General features: G+C 37.6%; 1 protein-coding gene across 1 annotated transcript in view; it reads left to right on the forward strand.

The window, feature by feature from the left end:
* The window catches only part of PAQR8 (progestin and adipoQ receptor family member 8), an 86,699-nt gene that overhangs the window by 4,748 nt on the left and 68,447 nt on the right, over window positions 1-13,504 (forward strand). Inside the window, exon 2 of the mRNA XM_072733714.1 lies at window positions 6,341-6,454. The gene's annotated coding sequence lies outside the window, so the exon portion shown is untranslated. The remainder of the gene's footprint in view (window positions 1-6,340; window positions 6,455-13,504) is intronic.

Genomic DNA, 13,504 nt, shown 5'->3' on the forward strand with positions numbered 1-13,504 from the left:
GTGCATTTGTTTTTATAACCAGTTCAACCATTGATTGCAGGCTGTACCTCTTATGCAAAATGCTCAGGACCTACAGTTCTTTTTAGGGTCTAAAAAAATGTTTGAGATCTCTGAAAGTAAATCAAACTTTAAAAAAACCTTGCCTAATCAAAATTAATATGTGTGTCTTTATATGTCCACAAATTTATCATCATGAAAAACAACTTGACTCAACTCTACTTTTAGGTGGTAACATATAAACAATGTTTGATGTAAACTATGGGCCCATTTGAACACCTTTGGAATAATGTGGGGATAGTAGGGCCTCTGAGAATGAGAGTGCCTGGAACCTACCCCAGTCTTAAAGACTTAACAAAGTCTTAAAACAAAGACTTAAAACTATGAACAAAACAGGCCTAGTTTCTACCCTTAAAGTCTTAAAAAAAAGTCTTAAAAAACTCTACTTGATTATGCATTATTTTAAACTTATTCTAATTCCCTAAGTAAACTCTTGATATCTTAGTAAGAATGTAAATAAGTAAAGTAGTCAAATCTATCAATGTATTGGTGTATCTACTATATGTTAAATACTGTGCCTGGTCCTCAGGATAGGAATGAAGGGTAATATATGAAAGACAAAATGGGGTCTCTGGGCTTAAGGAGTTCAAGGTCTAGATAGCAAGAATGGGCTTCATCTTTCCCAACTTTCCTTTGCCTCCCCTGGGTTCTTTCACTTCCTCAAATTCACTGAGCTCCTTCCTACCTCAGGGCCTTTGCAGATAACTGCCACCCTTCTTGCTGCCTAATCCATCCTTCAGGATCTGTTTAAATGTCACTTCCTTGGAGACCCTCCCTGACCACACCCTGTCCCCACCCTCTACCCCATCTAATTTAGGCCCCTCTGTTATTCATAATTTTCTAATTTTTTCTTTTTTTTTTTTGCCTTTGCAGCTCTTATCACTTGAATTATTTGCATTCATTTATTTATTTACTTACGGTCTATCTTGCCTCATTCATTTATAAGTTCTAGGAGGGTAGAAACTAGGTCTGTTTTGTTCATAGCTATACATCCAGTGTCAATTACACTGTCAGACAATAGTGTTTATGAAATATTTGCTTAATAACTGAAAGAGCACACACTCCTAAAGTAAATAAATAGCAATGTGAAAGTGTCTAGAATTGAAAGGAGATCACAATACTTTGTACGATATAGCAATGGTGGATACATGTCATTATACATTTGTACAACCCACGGAATGTACAACACCCAGGAGTGAACCCTAATGTAAATTAGTACTTTGGGTGATTATGATGTGTCAACATAGGTTCTTCAGTTTTCACAAATGTACCACCCTGGTGGGGGATGTTGATAATGAGGGTGGTTATGCATTATGTGAAGATATATGGGAAATACCTGTACCTTCTGCTCAGGTGTGCTATGAACCTAAAATTGCTCTCCAAAAAATGAAGTCTTCCCCCAAAAAAGGGAAATTGGAAATAAGACATGGACCTATAAGGAAGCAATTGAGTAGAGAGAGGTGGAATAGACAGGATTTGATTACATGGAGAAGGGGACTGAGCATTGAGTTGGGAGAGCAGCATGAAGAGGAGCCTGGTTGTAAAGATAGGTTTACTGGTCTCAGAACAGTTGAAACGCTAGCTTGACTGCCTGATTCTCACTTGAAAATGGTGGAAGACTAAATTAGACAGTGGGTTCAGACCATACTGTGGAGGGGCTTGAAAGTTGTTCTAAGAGTCACACGGAGTCATTGGCAGTAGCAGTGGGACATGATGGAAGTAGTAGAGATCAACTGTGGGGTAGATGGTAAACTCAGCAAAGAACAAAGACAGGGTTCAGGAAGATGGACCAGCAGACCCTTGCAGTTATCCATGGTTGAGATTCTAAAGGCTCTTTGAAAGCAGGAATCCTATTTTTTATTCTTTTATATTCATCACTATGCCTTATTAAATTCTAAGTATTCAAGTTTGAACCACAGATAAGAAAATTGAGATAATCTGACATGGATACACTAATTAATCTTTAAATTAGAAGAAAAAAAACTGTGAAAACACAAGCATACATTTCCTTCAAAATTTCAAGTTCAACCATGAGTTTATTTTGTTCTATTTTTTATCTTTGAGTATCTGGGGTAATTAGAGCATGAGTTTGCATTTTTTTCCTCTCTAAATCAAGAAATAATTATTCAGACTCATGCATATATGGAGAATAGGGGCACAGAGGGAGAGTATCAGGACTATATTTTGTGTTTCTTGCCCAGATAACACTGTCATTTGCCTCAAGCTCTCTGATACAGCATCATTTGCCTACTGAGCACTAATCACTAATTTATAGAGGTTCTGAATGACACTGGGTTTACCCCTGGTCTCTCCATGTATTGCCTCATCCTGTCTAGTTCCTTAAAAGTTTCTCTTTGAAATAGAACTCCAACAAGGTGAGAAAAATGCTTACATAAAACTAGGTTGAAAATGACCTCAAGTTAAAAGAGAATGTGAAATATAAATGTCTGTGCATTGTTAAAAATAACAATATCTGTATTTTTTGACATGGAAGAAGCCCTTGTCACAGAGACCCACATGTGCATGCTATCCTTCATCCATATTGTACATCTCTCAGGGATCAGCTGGTCACTTGGCCCCTTGGAACAGACTCCATTTCCTGCCATCTCTTCCAGCTGGCTGTGCACATATGTCTAAGTCCATTATATGCCTATTGTAATATCTTTTAATGATGGTATCTTATATTTTATATCATCTTTCTTCCTAGAAGATCAAAGTTTTATTATACATTTTCTAAAATAATATCTTGCATTAATTAAAATTTTAATATCCATAGAGTTCAAGATATTATAATATTTTTATTACCAAAGGATGTGAAAGCTGTTTTTTTTAAAGAAAATAACTTTCCAACTCACCCACAGACATTTTTTCTTTTTTTTTTTTAAGATTTGTTTATTAGAGAGAGAGAGGGAATGTGCATTTGTACTCACACATGTGCACAGGGAAGGGTCAGAGGGAGAGGGAAAGAATCTCAAGCTAACTCCACGCTAAGCGTGGAGCCTGCTGCAGGGCTCAAGCTCACAACCCTGAGATTATGACCTAAACTAAAACCAAGAGTTGGACGCTCAACCAACTGAACCACCCAGGCACCCAGACATTTTCTTCTTATTTTAATACATGTAAATTTCTTTGAAAGAAAAAAAAATGAAAAAAAAATAAAAATAAAAAAATAAAAAAGAAAGAAAGAAAGAAAAAAATGGAGAAAGAAGCAAGCAGTCTGATTTCATTTTTAAATGTGAGATAATTTTCCTGGTAATTATTTGCAAGAGAGATATTTAGATTACTTATTTAACATTTAAATCTAATTTAGGGCTAATAATGTGTAATTTATACTACTCACATTTTGCATGAGATAACTGATGTGTGAGAAGTATATATCAGTCAGGGCTCTCTATAGTGAGCAAAAAGTAGCCAATTCTGGCTATTTTATTTTTTTATTATTTTTTAAAGATTTTATTTATTTATTCATGAGAGATACAGAGAGAGAGAGGCAGACATATAGGTAGGCAGAGGGAGAAGCAGGCTTCCTGCAGGTAACCCGATATGGGGCTCAATCCCAGGACTCCAGGATCATGCCCTGAACTGAAGGCAGACATTCAACCACTGAGCCATCCAGGCATCCCAAATTCTGGCTATTTTAAATACAAAATAGATTTTTTGTTTATTTTAATTTTAATTTTTTATTTTTTATTTGAGTGTAGTTCACACACATTGTTGCATTAGTTTCAGGCATACAACATAGTGATTCAACATCTCTATCCATTACACTATGCTCACCAGAAGTGTAGCTACCATCTGTCACCATACAACACTATTACAATATCATTGACTATATCCCTACGCTGTGCCTTTCATTCCGTAACTGGAAGCCTGTATCTCCCACTCACCTTCACCCATTTTGCCCATCCCACCACAACCCTCCTATAAATTGATTTTTTTTAAGATTTTATTTATTTGAGAGAGAGAGCATGAGCAAGGGTGGGGGTAGAAGGAGAGGGAGAAGCAGACTCCCTGCTGAGCAGGGAGCCTGATGTGGAGCTCAATGTGAGTCTTGATCTCAGGACCCTAAGATCATAACATGAGCCAAAGACAGATTCTTAACCAACTGAGCCACCCAGGTACCCCTGGGTTTATTTTTAAAGTATTGGGAAGGTCATAGAATATTTCAGGGTGTGAAAACTGGATTTGGAGGCCACAGTGCAGAACTGACATCCCTGATGAAGTTCAGATTCAGTTGCCTTCCAAGTGAAACCAGCTAGTGAAAATGTCCTGGCTGAGCAAGGGCACAATTGGGTGACCTTGGCATGATTTTGAGGGATAAAGGCATACTTAACTATAAAAATGGGATATTATGGCCTTACAGGTAAATTAAGTTTACATGATACGATGATAACTGCTATTCCTAACTTAACTTAAGCACGAAAACATCCACCGTCTCATAAATCTTAAAAAATTGAGTCCACAGGACATTGTAAATAATGCATATATTCTATCTGTTGTTTTACAAGTACAGATTAACATGCTCAATATTAAAGTCACCTGATTTATTTGTACATATTTAAGGCTCAAAAATTGCCCCCCCCCCAAACTCTCACAGTTACTGAAGCTGCCATTAGGAACTTAAGAGGGATTAAAATGGATTATTGGTAACAGTTCAGGCATCAGGCGAGGAGCCAGTGCTAGCAGTCTAATTAAGCAGTTTGCAATACAAACAGCTCATGAATTCTTCCTCTGACCAAAGCAGAAAGCACTTTTGTCCCCTCTGCAGATAGTTGTTATAAGTCAGCAAGATACCTTCACTTTGACTTGTTTCAGGGTTAGAGAGACAGGGTGAGAAATAGACATAGTCTTTGGTATACCCACCAGAAACATCAACCCTAACCAGAAGTGTGCTTTGACTTTTATTTGCTGCTTGTGAAAGAGGAGATGGCTCACTAATGTTCCCCCACTACATGATCTTACTACCTTTTTTTTTTTTTTTTTTTTGCTTAAAAAATAAATATTTGTTATCTCAAAGTGTCTTTGAGTCAGGAACTCAGTAGAAGCTTAGCTGGATGGTTCTGGTTTAAAGTCTCATGTGGGGTTGCTGTCAAGCTAATCGCTAGAGCTGTTGCCATCAGAAGACTTGAGTTGGGCTGGAAGATCTGCTCTCAAAGTGGCCTGCCCATCTGGATGGCAAATGGGTCCTAGCTATTAGGCAAGAGGCATCAGCTTTTTACCACGTGGTAAATGCATTTTTTTCAATAATGCTTTTTTTTTTTAATTGAGGTATAGTTGACATATATAAAACATTCTTTAGTTTCAGGTATACAACATAATTATGCAATATTTGTATACACTGCCAAACCATCACCACAGTAAGTCTGGTTAACACCCATCACCACACATAGTCACTAATTTTTTTTTCTTGAGATGAGAACTTATAATAATACAACTTTCTAGCGCTTAATGAGCAACAATATGTGCCTGGGATTGTGCCAAGCACTTGGATGCTTTATCCCCATGAGAATTCTGTGTAGAAGGCACTGCCAGGTCTCCATTTCACACGTGAGGAAGCTGAAGATCTGAAACTTTATGCAACTTCTTCAAGGACAAGCACATAATAGTGAGAGGTAGCCTGGCCTAGAATCCAGTCTGTGATGGCAAAGCCAGGGTGCCCAGTTCCCATGTTATACCTTGTGCCCTTCTGATGGTATCCTGGCCTTTCTTTCCTTCTTAGCATTCTTCTTAATGTCTCTCAACATCCTCCACTCCCCTTCACATCTCTCTCTTACCTGCCACTTAGTTCCATGGAAGTGTCCTGGGAGTGTAATTATTAGAATGATTACTGGTGAGCTTCTATGTTCTAACTGGAACCTTGCAGAATCAGCCACAGAATAGTGAAATTATCAAACTACAGAGAGAGAACTTTATGCATCTTCTGCTTCATCCACTCTGAATTTGTGTCATATATCATTAGTAGAGTTGCCTAGCATAGTATTACCTCTACAGGCTCAGTATCAGAGCTATTCCCTCCACCACACCAAAGGAAGACACAACCAGGCTGGAAACTTCACTGACCCCAAGCCATACGGGGAATCCATTTCCTTGCTTATCTGGCAGAGTGCTCCTCTTTGGCCTCAACTTGGGTTTATACTTCCCGCTGGGCCCTTAGTCCCTACCTGCATTGCTCCAGCTCTGGGTTCTGGCTGATAAAGGGTTTTTCTTCTGAAGCTCCTAAGATACCCCACCCAAGCTCAGGTGATTCTGAACTAACTCTGCCTTTTCCTATTTTCTCCTTCAGGAGCAGGAGAGTCTTCAACACTCCAAGGAAGTCCACCCTCTTCCTTGACCCTTTCTGGAGATCCACCAGTCCTTGTTCAGGCTGATTCTAGCTGGCAAAAAAGCAAAACGTAAGGTAGGAGAATAAGGAAAGGGCCTCAACTGAGCCTCCTCATTCTAAAGGTATGCAAGCCACCCAACTGAACACCATCTTCCACTGGAACTTTTTCAAAATAATTTTACTGAGGCATTTTGCACGTTAAGAGTACAATCTGGTGATTTTTAAAGTAAATGTATCAAATAGTGCAACCATGAACATAAATCCACTTTGGAACATTTTTATCACCCCAATAAGATTCTTCATGTCCGTTTGCTGTTAATTCCCTGCTCTCCACACTGGGGAACCACATACCTAATTTTTGTCCCTATAGCTTGGTTTTTTACAGATGTTTCATATAAATGGTATCATATACCATGTGGTTGCTTGTGTCTGGCTTCTTTACTGAGCATAAGGTTTTTGAGATTCATCTGTAATTTGATCCTTTCTAATGCTGAGTAGTTTTGCATTGTATAGCTATATATAACATGGTTTATCCATTCACAAACTTTGATGAACATTTAGATAGTTTGCAATTTGGAGCTATTATGAATAATGCTGCTATAAATTGATTGTTATATTCAAATTGTTTTTAAACTTTAATTATCATTTAAAAAGCAGTGCAATGTGTAATCTTGTATTCTTATATAATAAGTACAGTATGTAAGTACAGTATTCTGTAGAGTAAATTCCTGGGAGTAGAATTTTGGAGTCAAAAATATTCATTTTTATAATTTGGATCAGTATTGCCAATGTTCCTTCAATGGGGTGGCAATGCATGCATATTTCCTCGTACGTTCATTGGCTTTTGGAATGGTACAGGTGTTAGGTAGTATCTCTGTAATTTGAATTGTATTTCTTTTTATGAGTGAAGTTGAGTATACTTTTATATATCTAAAAGCCAATTTCGTTGCTTTTATGAATTCTCTGTTCCTACAATTTTTCCCATTTTTCTTTTGTACTTTGGGTCTTTTCCGTATTGCTTCATAGGACAATTAATCCTTTGTTCTGATAGAAGTTGCAAATATTCTTTTCACTTTGGTGGGTTTTGACAAACAATTTTATTTATTTTTTATCATGGTAAAATATATGTAACATAAAATAGATGATTTTAACCATTTATAAGTGTACAATTCAGTGGCATCAAGCACAGGTACTATGTTGTATAACCATCAACATTATCCATTTCCAGAACAGAAATCCAAAATAGAAACTCTAAACTCCTTAAATAACAACTTCCCTTTCCTCCTTTCCCACTATCCTCCCATCCCTGGCGCTGGTAACCACTATTTCCAATTTATGTTTCTGTGAATTTAACTACTCTAGGGATCTCATATAAGTGGAATCATGGTACTCATCCTTTTGTGACTGGCTTATTTCATTTAGTATAACATCTTCAAGGTTCATCTATGTTGTAGCATCAGTCAGAATTTCCTTCCTTTTTAAAGCTGAATAATATTCCACTGTATACATATGTCACATTTTGTTTATCCATTCATCAGAATTTTATTTTAATGTGGAAAAATCCATCTTTTTTAATGAGTTCTAATACTTATGCTAATAAGGGGTATACAAATTCTTCTCTGGTTTCTTCTACATTTATAGCTTAATTTTTAAAATTTTACATTTGAAGCTCTGATTCAGCTGAAATTTATTCTAGTTGAATTTGCAAGGTTTACATCCAACCAAGAAGAAAGTCATATTGAAGATCAAGTTCCCCAAGAGACAGATTTTGGGACAGAGATTTGAACACGAAAAGTTTGTTGGGAAATACTTTCAGGAATCATACCTGTAAGGCAATGAAGGAAGCAGAACTGGGCAGAGGAAGAAGTTGAATTGAGATTCAGTGGCAACAAAGCTTTATCTGATTCCATGAGCTCTGGATCTGGAATGTCCTTACAGAATTGTCTTAAATTGAGCAAAGAGGTCCAGGCTTTTGTATTCCTGCATCAACCAGTCCTTGGATATTACTGACCCTAAGGTATACTTTAAATGAGGCAGCTGCCTTTGGCTGAGAGCAATTTCTGGGGAGGGGCTCAACCAGGAGCCTCAGCGAACAGCACTCCCAGCCCCTGGGGAAATCAGTGCCTTGGCCCTGAACCAGGAATATAGATGGCACACCACAGCATCCATTACACTGCCTTCCTAACATGAGTAACTAATGCATCTCTTTGCTAACTTTATTATATACAAAATCCCATATATGCTTGGGTCCATTCCTGGATTTCTCTATTCCATTCCACTGATTAATTTTTTCATACATCATTAGTATACTGGTTTAAAAATTATAGTTTTATAATATGCTTTAATATATGCAAGAGCTAGTCCCTTCTCATTAACTTCAAAATTTTCCTGGAAAAGAAAATTTCCTGGATATTCTTGCTTGTTTGTCTTTCTATATAAACTTTAGATCAGCTTGCTAATTACATTTGGATGGGTGAGGATGACTGGATTAAATTTATAGATTAATTTAGAGAAAAAAGACATATCTATGATATTGAGCCATCACCCTCTCCAAGAATGTGTTTTGACTTTCCAAATTATCTTTTGTGTTCCTTACTGGTGTTCTAAAATTTTTTTTCTATAGGTATTATGCATCTTTTACTGTTTAATTTATATGTGGTGGTTTTATCCTTAATTTTTGTAATAAATGGGGTCTTTCCTGTGTATTCCTGACTTGTTGTTTGTCTGTATGAAGATTAATTATTTCTGTGTATTAATTTTGAATGCCACCACCTTACTATATTCTTTTACTGCTCTGGTAATTTTTTAGCTGATATTCTTGGGGTTTTCAAATATGCAGTTTTATAACTTTCAAATAATGACATTTTTGCTTCAGCTTTCAGTCCCTAATCTCTTTATTTTACTTAATAGGCAAAAGTATAAGATATTTTAAAACACTAAAAATCTGAAACACATCATTCACAACAGGAGAAGAAAGCCGTTGCATATACTTTTACAGCTGTGGTTACCATACTCCTATAATTACATATTGTAGTTATAATCTTGTAAGTGGCTATCTCCATTGTAAATCATGATCTTCCTTAAGGGCAAGGACTGTATTATTCACTTTTATATCCCTGGCACTTAGCTTAGTGCCTCAATAAATGTTGGAAAATTAAGGAAAAATCAATAATCTAATAACCACAAACCAAAAACCAATAATCCTAAACAGGTAAAAATAACTATGATTTCCAAAGTGTCTATTAATGTCAACTAGCCCTATTTCTCTTAAACTTTTCTAAACCATGGAACATAAAATAATGTTTTTTAGGTCTGAACACCTTCTCTCCTTGGCCTAGATCTCTGTTCTGCCAACCAAGTGTAGGCCTCAGAAGCCTGGTAACCTCTCTATCACCAAATATCAATTGCTTGAGACAAGTGAGCCATGCTGGTCAGCTCCAGTGACCTGGACAACTTGGAGAATTGAACACTCCACCCTCCAGGTGTAGGGCAGATGTAATGTGAGTAATTCTGGAGAGCATAAACCGGAGACTGAAATCCTTCAGATAAGTTTTATATTTGGATCTATTGTTTTTAAAGATCTTTGCAAAGAAAAAAAAATCAAAATAGGATCTGGCCTACTACTCTGAGGTCTCTCAGTTTCTTTTATCAATCTAAAATATTCTCAAAATACCATAAGTAGTAACAGACTCAACTGAAACTGGAGGTTACATGTACTCATTCCAAGTCCAGTGCTCTTTCTAGCAGATTACCATGTTGTTTCTACTTGAATTTAACTCATCAAAAACTCTTTCAGTTCTCTTCTATTTTGGTGATGGTGGCGAGTGCCTTCTAGTTTACAAAAATGTTGTCAATATTCCCAGGAACATTAACATACAAAAAGAAATTACAGTAATAATAAACAATAAAATCTCAGCCAGAATTTATAGAATAGATACCCGGTTAATACAATAATGAAGTACTATTTCACATTTATTAAACTACTAACAAATTCTATAGTAATAATTTCTAATGACAGAAGATTGTGTTGAAATGCTCCTTGATGCAGCAGTATAAATGCTATAATTTTTTTGGAAAGCAATTTGGTAACAGATAAAAAGAGACCTAAAAATAGATGTTTAAAAAAAAAAATAGATGTTTACCCCCTTTTACTCCATCATCCTACTACTCAGGATTGATATAAGGAGTTAATTCAGTTGAATAAGACAGTCATCTGAAGGAAGATATTAATTTTATGTAAGATATAGTCTGTAATAAAAATAAACCTGAATGGCCCACAATAGAAGGATGGTTTTTGAAAATTATGCTACATCAATTGAAGGGAATGTTATATCCACATTAAAATCAGATTTATGAAGACTGTGTAATAATATGTGGAAAGAGTGCTTTATGACAGTGTTAAGTTAATAAACACAAAAGCACATGTACATGAAGATAATCAGGCCCCCTACCCACCCTGCAAAAATATGTATCAACTAGGGAGAAACACAGAAAAAAATAAAATAGATGTATTAGGAACTGATATAATTAAAAATTGCCACAATTTGAGTTCCCCAGAAAGCAGAGTCTGAGATGGAGATTTGAATGTAAGACATTTCTACCTCTTGATCCTCCTTGTGATCAGCACCTGGGGGGCAACTTAGAGGAAGGTTCATTAACATAGAACTAAAAACTAGTCTTCTCCACTGCACCTGGTCTCGAGGTCCCAGCTAGTACTCATTAACTGCATCTTCTACTATCCATGATGAAGTTCACTTACCCTTAGGTAGCAGTTTTTCTGGGTTAGGTGGTTTTCCTAAGTGGCGTCACCCAGACTCTTGTGCATTAGGATCTTGATTTCCTGGTCACCTTGCCCTCCTTGAGTTAAAGCTGCTGCAAGAGAGTACCAAGTGTTTAACAGTATATTGGGGTCAAATATATTATTCCAAGCCTCCCTATATCCTCCAGATATTTAGAGTCAATTTCCCCCATAAGGGAAGTGACTTCTCTCTATGCCTGCTGATTTCTTGGCATGAGGAAACTGAAGTGACAAGGCAGCAGACAAAACTTGAATAGGATTCCTGCTGTGCACCCTGGTGGAACATCCTCTTCCTGGGACCTAAGCTCTCTAAATTCATAAAGCCCAGAGTTTCAGGAACAAGAGCAGAAATTCTCCCAGTAGGTCTCTGGGAGTGTAAGTAAGCAGGGACACTTCTATTTCTACTCCTTGGTTCTTTCTTAGACCAATGTTTTCTAACCACAAGGGACACCACACCATATAGTAGTTGTTGATTTAGGGTATATACTGTAAGGTATCACCTCCAGCCTGGTCTTTCAGTTGTACCTCAACAAGTTATTCTGTTGCTTTATCTGTGTGGTGCAGTATGGGATTGGATAGGGCCAGTGGATCCTATGATCATATACTCACTACTACAGCTCACCTTATTCCTACGTTATCTTTTGTAGAACTCCCTATTAATGGATCAAATACTCTATGAGCTCTTGGATAATGGTGTTGTCCAGGGGCCCGTAAACAGGAAAGATAAACTAATAGCTGGAGTACTTGTTGATTTCAGTCAAGATAAATTATTGCCCCTTCCAGGGTGGAAGGAGTCCAATGAAGTTAACTTGACACCAAATGACTGGTTGATCTCCTGTAAGTGATGGGGTTATATTAGGAATATAGGATTGGCCTCTATTGTTGGAAGATCAGAAATTTGGTAGTGGCAATAGCTTAAGCAGTCTTGGTGAGTGGGAACCCTTACTGTTGAGCCCATATATATCTCCCATTCCTGTCGCCATGGCTACTTTGTTGTACCAACACTGAGTCACAACACAAAGGCTAGCTGATGTCAACTGCCTGAGCCATTCTGTTTACTTAATGCTTACTGTGTTCTGTGGTTCAGGTAAGAGTTCTGGGTGTGTAAAATAACCCAGATATGGAAGCTGAACAAAGGATCATGAATTCTTATTGGTATTTCTGCCCTCAGCCTCTTGATCTTTCATCCTTAATTATTTTTATTGAGTCGATTGAATAATAGTCCTATTGGCTGTCCATCTATTTTGCCCATAAGGATAATCTTTTCTGATAACCCTCTCCATAGCTTTCTATGGATCAAGCCCCTCTTGCCACATCTGCAACCTTGCCTCTCACTTTAATGATTGAACCCATTTGGCTTCTAAAAGCAAAAGCTAAGCACTGTCACTGCCTCTGATATTTCAGGTTGTTGTCATCCCTATCATTATCAAGGGTCCCAGTTCTATAATGACGTCTCTAACCACAAGCTCTGGACTATAAAGGAGAGCCACCAGTGAGTTCCTCAGTGAATCTGATGTCCCTCTTACCAGGTCCTTCCTTACTTCTTTGGTCTTTCCTCTGAGCCTTCACATGAAAAACAGTCATCTGGTGGAGTTTTCAGCCCCACATAATAAATCCACTCAAGCATGCTTCCTTCTATGAGACATTTGATCCATTTTTTCATTGTCTGCAAGACAAGTTTTGGCATTCACTCCTCATTGAATGTGAGCATCACTTTCTCCAAGAATCTGAGAGCCATCTTAGCAGTGTACACTGAGGTCCCTGCCATTGTCTAATAATCCTATATAGCCCAGGAGAATGCTCCCATATCAATTAACACTCTGTTAGCCAACTTTATATTCTACTTCCCCTTGATTCCACATCCTCTCTTAGCTCTGCTAGTATGCATTGCCCAGGACCTGCAGTTCCTTCAGGGTGTAGTTCCTTTCCTCCTCTCACAGACCCAGTGCATCCATGACTGCATTTGCTGTGATTTAATGGGTTATGTTATTGACTGTAATGGGTTATGATGGTCCTGGTGGCAAGAAGGGAAATGGTGGCAGATTCACATGGGAACACATGTTACCTGGCAAGTCTGAAGCCTAAGTAACCATCCTTAATGGGGGGATGAGTACCAGCCTTTGACAGGGAGGAGTGGGTTCTTTCTGCATACCTAGAGGCTTCAGGGGAATATGCATATTCAAGATTTCCATCAACCCAAATATCTACCTCTCATTTATCAGAATCCTGCTCTTTCCCAATTAGAGCTTGGACCTAAGTGTAGCAGACCTGCCACTGAGAATTTAAGGTTTTCTGGAGCTCTGCTAAGTTTATGGTTAGATCTGAGC

Source organism: Vulpes vulpes, chromosome 1 (assembly GCF_048418805.1).
Source record: "Vulpes vulpes isolate BD-2025 chromosome 1, VulVul3, whole genome shotgun sequence".
Lineage (NCBI taxonomy): Eukaryota > Metazoa > Chordata > Mammalia > Carnivora > Canidae > Vulpes > Vulpes vulpes.